The sequence below is a fragment of the Limulus polyphemus genome, unplaced genomic scaffold (assembly GCF_000517525.1).
Source record: "Limulus polyphemus unplaced genomic scaffold, Limulus_polyphemus-2.1.2 Scaffold1586, whole genome shotgun sequence".
NCBI lineage: Eukaryota > Metazoa > Arthropoda > Merostomata > Xiphosura > Limulidae > Limulus > Limulus polyphemus.
In genome coordinates, this window is record NW_013667196.1 from 4,566 (window position 1) to 14,704 (window position 10,139).

Here is a 10,139-nt window from a genome sequence, read left to right on the forward strand (position 1 = left end):
GTTAACATAATAGTAGTTGATGTATTTATGTTAGCAAACTGTTTGACGTCTGTTTACATAATAGTAGTTGATATATTTATGTTAGCAAACTGTTTGACGTCTGTTTACATAATAGTAGTTGATATATTTATGTTAGCAAACTGTTTGACAACTGTTTACATAATAGTAGTTGATATATTTATGTTAGCAAACCGTTTGACGTCTGTTAACATAATAGTAGTTGATATATTTATGTTAGCAAACTGTTTGACGTCTGTTTACATAATAGTAGTTGATATATTTATGTTAGCAAACTGTTTGACAACTGTTAACATAATAGTAGTTGATATATTTATGTTAGCAAACTGTTTGACAACTGTTAACATAATAGTAGTTGATATATTTATGTTAGCAAACTGTTTGACAACAACTGTCACTGCATGAACTGGATTAAGTTGGAGAAGTGTAATTTAAAAACATTTTTAGTTATATCACAACAAATCAAAATTAGGCTTGCATTATAAATTAGAAATCACAGTTGAAATAAATACTGACATACAAGTGGTGTAAACATCTACAAGGGTTTCAGTTAGTTAGATTTGATTTCATGAATAAATTTAAAAAATAAAGAGATTCAAAACTAACTTTTAGGACATTTAGACACATGTTGACCACATGTCTTCCACTAGTACAATAGTCTCTGGCCCGAGAGTAACACTTCAGAGCATTACTTAGGTCCCCACAGTCCAAGTAATGGTCTCCCAAGTCGTCATGGCCACGTCTTTAAAACAAAACAAAAAGGCAATATAATACAGAAACACTAATTTGTTTATTTTTAAACATGACATACTTCAAAACAATAGGGATGTAAAGTTGTGTACTGTTACTATAAGTAAAAAAAGGAATTTGGCAACAAGTTTTAAGGATTTGAATTTTCACACCATAGTAACAGAGATGGAAATACAGCTTCATATAACATAAGAAGTTAAAAGCATACCAGTAAAAGAACTGTTGTAGACATTATCGGGTGAATAATACTATTAACACTATATGATGAACAACATAACATAAGAAGTTAAAAGCATACCAGTAAAAGAACTGTTGTAGACATTATCGGGTGAATAATACTATTAACACTATATGATGAACAATATAACATAAGAAGTTAAAAGCATACCAGTAAAAGAACTGTTGTAGACATTATCGGGTGAATAATACTATTAACACTATATGATGAACAATATAACATAAGAACTTAAAAGCATACCAGTAAAAAAACTGTTGTTGACATTATGGAGTGTTTTTATTGTTTATTTGTAATTATGCACAAAGATACACACTGGGCTATCTGTGCTCTGCCCACCACGGGTATCAAAACCCGGTTTCTAGCATTGTAAGTCTGCTGAGCTACTGGGGAGAGGGGGGGGGCTATTATTGAGTGAAAAAATATTATTAACATATATGATTTCATAAATGTAATTTTTTTTAAGAAATAAAAAGTGACTGAAAACATATATAAATTTTGATCTTTATCTGGTGCTAATTTTGGTCTTTATCTGGTGCTAGTTTTGGTCTTTATCTGGTGCTAATTTTGGTCTTTATCTGGTGCTAATTTTGGTCTTTATCTAGTGCTAATTTTGGTCTTTATCTAGTGCTAATTTTGGTCTTTATCTGGTGCTAATTTTGGTCTTTATCTGGTGCTAATTTTCAACAAAATAATTGTTTAAGTTTCTTCTTACATCAATATCTACTTTTTACATCATCTGCATGCTCTTCTTCAGGCTTATAGTTCTTCAATTCAGTGTCTAATTTTATTAATAATTACTTTAAGTTATACTTTACAAGCTGAACATTTCTTCCAGTTCAGGTCGACATGTAGTTTCTTAAACTTACAGAAGTAGACCTGTAGTTTTCAAGCTTCAACATGCCATATGCTTTTCTTTAGTGTTAGATCTGTAATTCTGTCAGTGGTTTGAACTTCTTTACAGAGCTAAATTTGTAGTTTTTCAAGTCAGTGTCTAGTTTCTCAAACTTACCTTATACTTTCCTTAATAGAGATAAGATTTGTAGTTTTTCAAGTCAGTGTCTAGTTTCTCTAGCTTTAGAGCAGCCTTCTTACTTCTAGTTTCAATCCACTGAGAGTCCAGTGGTGGCAGAAAGGCATTAATAGCACCCGTTACATCTGGTAAGTTGGCGGAGCTGTGACAAAATATAGTAAGATCTGTTGTACATGAAATATTATATTTCAATAATAACCGAACTGTCCTGCAGCTCTGTAAACATAAACAGACTAAAATAATATTAAACGATTAACAAGAATAAACACAGATTTTAATGATACTGTTAAGTGCCATAACTAGAACAATTATTTTATTCCACTCTGAGCATACTTTTTAATTAAGACAATTTTTATTTGGTCCAACAAAAGTGGTTAAACCACATAATTAACCAAATAAATATAACCGCATACATTTGATATGTTACCAAACACCCAAATGAAAAAAATAAAAACCACTACAGAAAGGTCTTCAGGCTAAAATCCTTTGCTTCTATGAACTTTTCTGTATGAAAACAATTATAAACGTCCATAATGCTATCATAAATGTTTACTTGAAAAAAATTATATTTTGCATATGATAATAATTAAAACAATATCAATTCATGGTATTTTAATTAATTAAAAACAAGAAAGATTTCCTGGTGGTGAATATTTTAATGCAGGGTGCATGTTTTTATTGGTATATCGTGGTTTCCATCCCAGCCATATAAATACCTTGGTACAAATCCTCGGAACAGGTTTTTCAAGGTTTTTTTTGGTTGTTTGTTTTAACTTAACAGTTTTCAGGATTCCCACAATTTCAGCAGAAAAAAAAAAAATTCAAGAAACTCCAATATCGTGATTGGGAACTCGGTATTTATCATCGAGCACTGTTTTTAACGGATGCTCGTCGATGGATATTAATCTCACAAAAAAAGAAAAATGCATCCATTTAACACAATGCAAAAAAAATTATCTCCAAAACTTAAACCAAATTTTATACATTTATGGAACAATTTTTGTTAACGAACTGTCTTACTTTTTTATGCAGACGAAAACATTAATTTCTAAATTATAATCATGTAAACTAACGAAACTTACCCTGTACTTTCCGTCAGTTTCTTATGAATTTGTTGGTACATGGTAACATTGTATGTATTTTGAACATATGAGATAGCCATCTTCAGAGCTTCAATTCTTAGTGCTGGACAATGGTCAGCTATAAAGATAAGCCTGTATAGTCTTGCAAGTCCAGTGTAGCTATTAGCATAGGCTTCTAAGTCCTAAAAAAAATGAAGGTTATACAATTTCTTTAGAATAATTCTCTCAGAATAAATTTACACATGAATATTGGTCTACTTAAAAGTTTTTTTGTACAGAAAAAGATTGTCAAAATTAAGTACTATTTTACTCACTAAAGTTGGGTTTTCTACGATATACGATTCTTCTTCAGGGGCCTCATTCTCCTCTGGAGGAGCATCTACCTGCATAGGCTCTACCCCACTCTGTGGGAAGAAAATTTCTTTTTAAAACCAGCAGTGGCACTTTCATATACTGCTAGAATAATTATCATAATACAATTTACGATTAATTCAACGTGTGGACGTGTGCTATGCCTGGGAACCCTAACTTATTTAAGAAAGTTATAATTGAAAAAACAGTCCTGCAGGGAGAGAGCAGAGTTGACGCGTGTGATTATTTTTATTTCATACCAAGTCAACACGACAGTCCTTAATGTGGGAAAATCATGTAAAACTGTTACAGATTTTCTTATATCATAAAAAATTGTTTAAAAAAAAACAACAACATACAGATTTATTAAAATTCATAATTCTTACAAAATTCTTTGCTTCTAACAAAAATCACAAACCTGGAAAAATATCTATAATGATGATTCATAAATGCAAAGACGTCAAGTGTCACTTTGGACTAATTTCACTTGCTATTTTAACACAGGATATTTCACAAAGCATTTAAGTATATTCCCATAGTGACAGATATTAAGTTAATCTGTGATACTGAAAGCATTTGTCTCCATATCGTGATCAAATTTAAGGTGTTTTTATACATCTCCGTCAATGAGAGTACAACACAGTTTAAAACAGCACGATAGTCAAGCAAAAACTATGTTTTGTAAACTGTGTCACCCCCGTAATAATTCCTTTCTTTTTACTAGAATTTTTTACAAAAATATTCATATTCTATTACACTACAATTTATTCCACACCAGGGGTTCCAAAACTTCTCAAAATCATATACTTATTTCCAAAATTCTCATTCTAACATTGACCAACATCAGATGGTAATAATAATAATTAAGTTCTGCAGATAATAATGGCTGGAGACGGCTTGAATAGGTAATGAAGAAAACTTTAATATAACAGCAAATGTACAACGTTTCGACAAGGTTTTGTCATCATCATCATTACCCATTCAAGCCGTCTCCAGCCATTATTAGATAAAATGTTTGACATCTCAAAGGCTACCAAGAATTGACCCACAGACCTCGAGGATCTATGGTCTAAATTCTTCCAAATAAATAAAAAAAAAATTTGAAAAAGACAATACGGTAACAAAAATAAAAAGATTTTATGAGTATATTTTAAAATTATTTTTGTACTAACATAAAATTGTTTAAAATTTTCAAAACATCAAATAACTTTTAAATCTCAATCACAATGTTTTCTGTGTAATTATGTGATGTCGTGGTCATGGATATTCTAAACTCAAAACCATATTCAACAAACAGGAAACTAATCACTAAGTCCAGCCCTGATTCCTTAACTATTCGTCAACCCTTTCCTGAAACATCTGTAAAGTTGCAGCCTCTACCACCTAGATGGCAATCAATCAAGTTACTTGACTCTCTTTAACTTCCGACTCTAAACTAGCAAAATGTTTTTAAGAAAGCCTGGATTAATCAACAAATGATGTGATGATCCTCACAGATATTGACTTCCATCAAATACAAATAATCTTTATTCTACTTTAAGAAATAGGAAGATTTAAAATTTGCTCATACCATTTACTGTACTTTAGACTAGTACATCCAGTAAGAGTTAAATGTACCGATTATTATTCTAAATCCATTTACAGTGAGTTAGAAAATGTTTCTGTCAAAACTGTTTCATCAGCCACGCTTCAAGTTGCATGCCAGTGACTTTATTACTACTGTTCTTTCTTTAGGCTTAACAAAAAAAATCTACAACTTTGAAACCAATTATTGCTGTAAAATTGATGTTAGAAATTAGTCTCAATCCACGTGATACTTTTCTATTTCAATGACAGTAACGTACAGATTGGACATTAGCGAATACCCAACTAAAGATACTATGGTCATTGTATTTTATTTTTCTTCCTGATAATAACTGCAGTCAATCAGGATTAAGATGACAATAAGATCGGGCAAACAGATGTCATCAAATGGTGAAACAAAAATAAAAACTGTAAGAGGTTGTTATGCTTATACCTTGCTAAGTACAGTGTGAATCAAGACATTTGTTATGGTCCACCGTATAGTTAGCCAGAGAAAAATTTATATAGCTAAAAATTGCTAGCTTTTATCAAACACGGCTTCACGATGTTGTCAGCTAAGATTTCCCTGATCTGAAGAAAAGATTGTTGAAATAATGTTTAGTTCTAACATCAAACAAGATGCAAGGAAACCTTAGCCATTTAGAAACCGAAACCAAAACTCAATATTAGTTCATTAACAACTGGAATTTCCCAACTACTTTAAAGAGCCAATCAGAAAGGAAGTTCAGAAGACTAGATGTCTAGTATCTTACGAGAGTCGTGTGAGAGTGACAACACTGATAACAGAGTACAAACAATTGTTCACACACTAATACTGTGTATGGAATAACATTTTTAGATAACCAGCATTACATATAATTTTTCTTTGCTAACCAGGTTCCAATTTTTTTAAATCTCAAATATACAAAAAAGAATGAGGAAGGTGTTCCCTATGGTAACTCAATCTGGCTGACAAGTGACTACGAAATTGAAAAAGCATTAAAATTACCACTAGTATTACCTTCTGATCAATACAAGCACCTATATAACTCAGAAATAAATATATATACACGTATCTAATTAAATATAATTACTTATAACCAGTAGAGGGCATTGTTTCATTAATTGAGTATCTTTGCTGTTACAGATATTTTTGCCATAAACCAAAGATATCACAAGGTTTGGCCAGCCAGTGACCCTTACGTTTAGTGTCCTACAGTGAGATTTAAGAAACACATACTTGGAGTTTTCAAATCATAAGAAATATATTTTAATGGGCTATTTACGTTTTTCTTTCTGCACCTGAAAGATAAACAGCACATGTGTCGTCTACAGTAAACAATGATGGATGGTTAAAGTTGAGCCATAAAAGACTGTAACAATAAGTATATGGACCCCCCCCCACCACACACACATATATATATATAAAATTCCTCCCGTTTGATAAAACTAGAAATCAGCAACATTATTTCTCGTAGAAACAAGAAGATGATTCCTCTGTTGTTACACAGAGCTGGGGATTACTGGTATTTCCCAACCAATTATATGTGATTAATCAACCAGTAGTTTCCCAAACCATAGTATGTACAAGCTAAAAAAGAAAAAAAAAAGGGTTGACGGCAAGTCCAACCATCCAGTTGTCTTCCCTCTTGTCAGAAATTCAAAATTAGTGACAGTGGCAGATAGCCTTAATAGCTTTACCATAACAAAGAACAGGGTGAGCAAGTTTGGGAGGGCAGTGGGAATCGACCCCCACAACTCTGGAATCACAAGCCTATCTTTTCCCCCAAAGCTGAATACACTTGATGTAAAAAAAAAAACTCCTAAGACTAAAAATTAGGCAGAGTATGTATAATTAAACATAGTACTAATTAGAAGCTCTAACTTTAATTGATTGATTATTTTTATGTAATTGATTTATTCAGAACTTTAATTAACTGTTGGATTATTTGAAAACAGTAATAACTGGACACACTAATTTTGATTAATCAATTATATCACCCAGCCCTACTGTTGTAAATTACTCTTGAATTAAATGTATCTTCTGTAGTAAATATATTCTGTTAAGGAATCTGAAAGTTTTAATGGTTATTTTGGAATTATTCGATGTGATTGGAGTATAATTAGGTAACATCTTAAGATAACATAAAGGAATTACAAGTTTTGAATGTACACGTTTAATAATTCTACAGAATTACACAAGAAAATGCTAAAGTACAAATGTTTTGTATTATAGACGGCAAACACTGGAAATCTGTACGTTGGACAACTAGTGATTAAATATACAATCAATACAGATCAAGTAGGGAAAATAAAAAATTTAAGTTAGAAAATAATAAAATATAATACTAAAATGAATTCAGTAACAAAATTAATAAGTCAAAAAAGATCTTTTATTTAACAAGATTCAAAACTATTGCTAGAATTGTGTATATGAAAGTTTATATAAGAGAATGATAATCTTATAACACGTATAATGATAATCTTACAATAACACGTGTAATGATAATCTTACAATAACACGTGTAATGATAATCTTATAACACATGTAATGATAATCTTACAATAACACGTATAATGATAAGTTACACGTGTTATTGTAAGATTATTGTTACACGTGTTATTGTAAGATTATTGTTACACGTGTTATTGTAAGATTATTGTTACACGTGTTATTGTAAGATTATTGTTACACGTGTTATTGTAAGATTATCATTACACGTGTTATTGTAAGATTATCATTATGTGTTATTGTAAGATTATTGTTACACGTGTTGTTGTAAGATCATTGTTACACGTGTTATTGTAAGATTATTGTTACACATGCTATTGTAAGATTATCATTGCATGTGTTATTACAATATTATCATTGTGTTAATGTAAGATTATTGTTACATGTGTTATTGTAGGATTATCATTACATGTGTTATTATAAGATTATCATTGTGTTATTGTAAGATTATTGTTACACGTATTATTTTAAGATTAGCATTATGTGTTATTGCAAGATTATTGTTACACGTGTTATTGTAAGATTATTGTTACACGTGTTATTGTAAGGTTATCATTACACGTGTTATTGTAAGAAATAATCTTACAATAACACATAATGATAATCTTATAATAACACATGTAATCATAATCTTATAATAACACGTGTAATGATAATCTTACAATAACACGTGTAACAATAATCTTACAATAACACGTGTAATGATAATCTTACATTAAATCAAGCAGTGTATCACTCTCACAGGAAAGTCTACAAAAAAACTTTAAGACTGTAAAAATGGCTGACAAAGATTACATAAAATTTAGAAAATCAATTTTTTGTCAATGAGGCAGTTTGTTGCTATTGGTGAGATATCATCTAGGCTGGCAAGATAAACAAATAATTTTCTGCTCAAATACAGTTTGGTTTTATATATACCATAACATAGGATTTAAAGAAACAAAACCTACTGGTCCATCTATTAAACTAAACTTTAAATTAAACAAACTCAAAAACCAATTCTTATTAATAAAATATTTATCAAACCCTCCATTAAACTTACTGCACCCACATCTAATGACAATCCATTCCAAGAGCTAGTTGGCCCCATTAAGAAAATAAAACTGTTTTAACTAAAGGTGATTCCAACCCCATTAAAATTTTTGTCCCCTAGTCCTACCAATATCACCATTAAGTACAAAAAAGATGATGCATCAACACTGTCAACTCCCTCAATCAGATCTCCTCTAACTCTTTGTTCTTTCAGGAGAAAACAATTTCACAGATCTAAACCTTTCCTAGTATGATAACCTTTAAATCCTAGGTATCAACCCAGTAGCCCTCCTCTCAAAATTTGCCAATAATTCAGTGTCTTTCCTAAGGTCAAGCTGAATACTTAAAACATGGCCTAAAATGACTCATACAATGAAATAACCTCTTTAGCACATGTATTTTGTACTTCTGTAGATACAGCCTAAAATCCTATTTGTCATTCTACTAGCAACAGTGTTTACTTATAAATAAATAATTTACAGAGCTCAATAAAACTCTCGACAAATCAGGATTGTTGATTTTTGAGAAAATAAATTTAACTCTAGAACGTGAAAAATATCAACACTGTTAATTTATTTTGTTAAAACATTAATCTTAAGTGGGAGTTATCTGTAGGAACATAACTTCAATAACTGAGAACTTTATTTTCAATAAATGTACGAATCATCTGTCACCCGAAGCAACTCAACTGAAACTTCAGTATTTTTGACGTTATTTTGCTTGCAAGGCCTGTTAATTTACCCTTTGTGTATTCAGTAATAAAAACACTGTTATGGTTATATGTGTATGCTGAGAAAGCTAAATATCACCTATCATTGTTAATAACTTGTAAGTTGTATAAGAATTAAATTTTCAATGCATTACTAGATTAATCTAATTTTAAGCTCGATTTATAAGATAACTTTTAGTTTTAGCACATTCAGTCTATAATTAGTCTAAGTTATTTTATTCTTCTCCTAAAGTTTGTAATTTTATAATTATATTATTACTATTATTCAGGCGCGAAAAATGTACATAGTAGTTAAATCAGAGGTTTGTCGATATAACGTCGCCACAAGGGCACAATAAATAACATTAATGATTACGTTAATAACAGTCAATGCTAGTCACTAGTAATATTCGGTAAAATAGGCCCAAGTAGTTAGTTAACACTGTACATTCCTTGGTACGAGTTTTAAGTTTAGCACAAACGCTTGACTTGTCTCAGGCTCGTGCTCATATCAAAAACAGTAAAATTAGCAGAATATTAAGGTTAAGTAAAAAATTACCTGAACGGGAAGTGGCATTTTCTATTTTTTTATGAATTGGAATAATTTCTGTGTACTTTATTGTAGTCAAACAAAATGTGAAACACTCTCTAACACTATTAATTTCCTGTGTATCAACCTTTACCTCTCAAGATAGGACGCCACAGCTTTAAGGGACCATTATTAATAAGAATTATTACGTTAAACAAATAATATATATAATAATGGCTGGAGACGGCTTAAATGGGTAATGAAGAAAACTTTAATATAAGTTTAACATGACAGCAAATGTACAACGTTTCGACAAGGTTTTGTC

The 10,139-nt window shown here is 30.7% G+C and overlaps 1 pseudogene; it reads right to left on the reverse strand.

Moving 5' to 3' along the window:
- LOC106464199 overlaps positions 1-9,973 on the reverse strand; it is a 13,875-nt pseudogene extending 3,902 nt beyond the window's left edge.
- Positions 9,974-10,139: the final 166 nt, after the last annotated feature.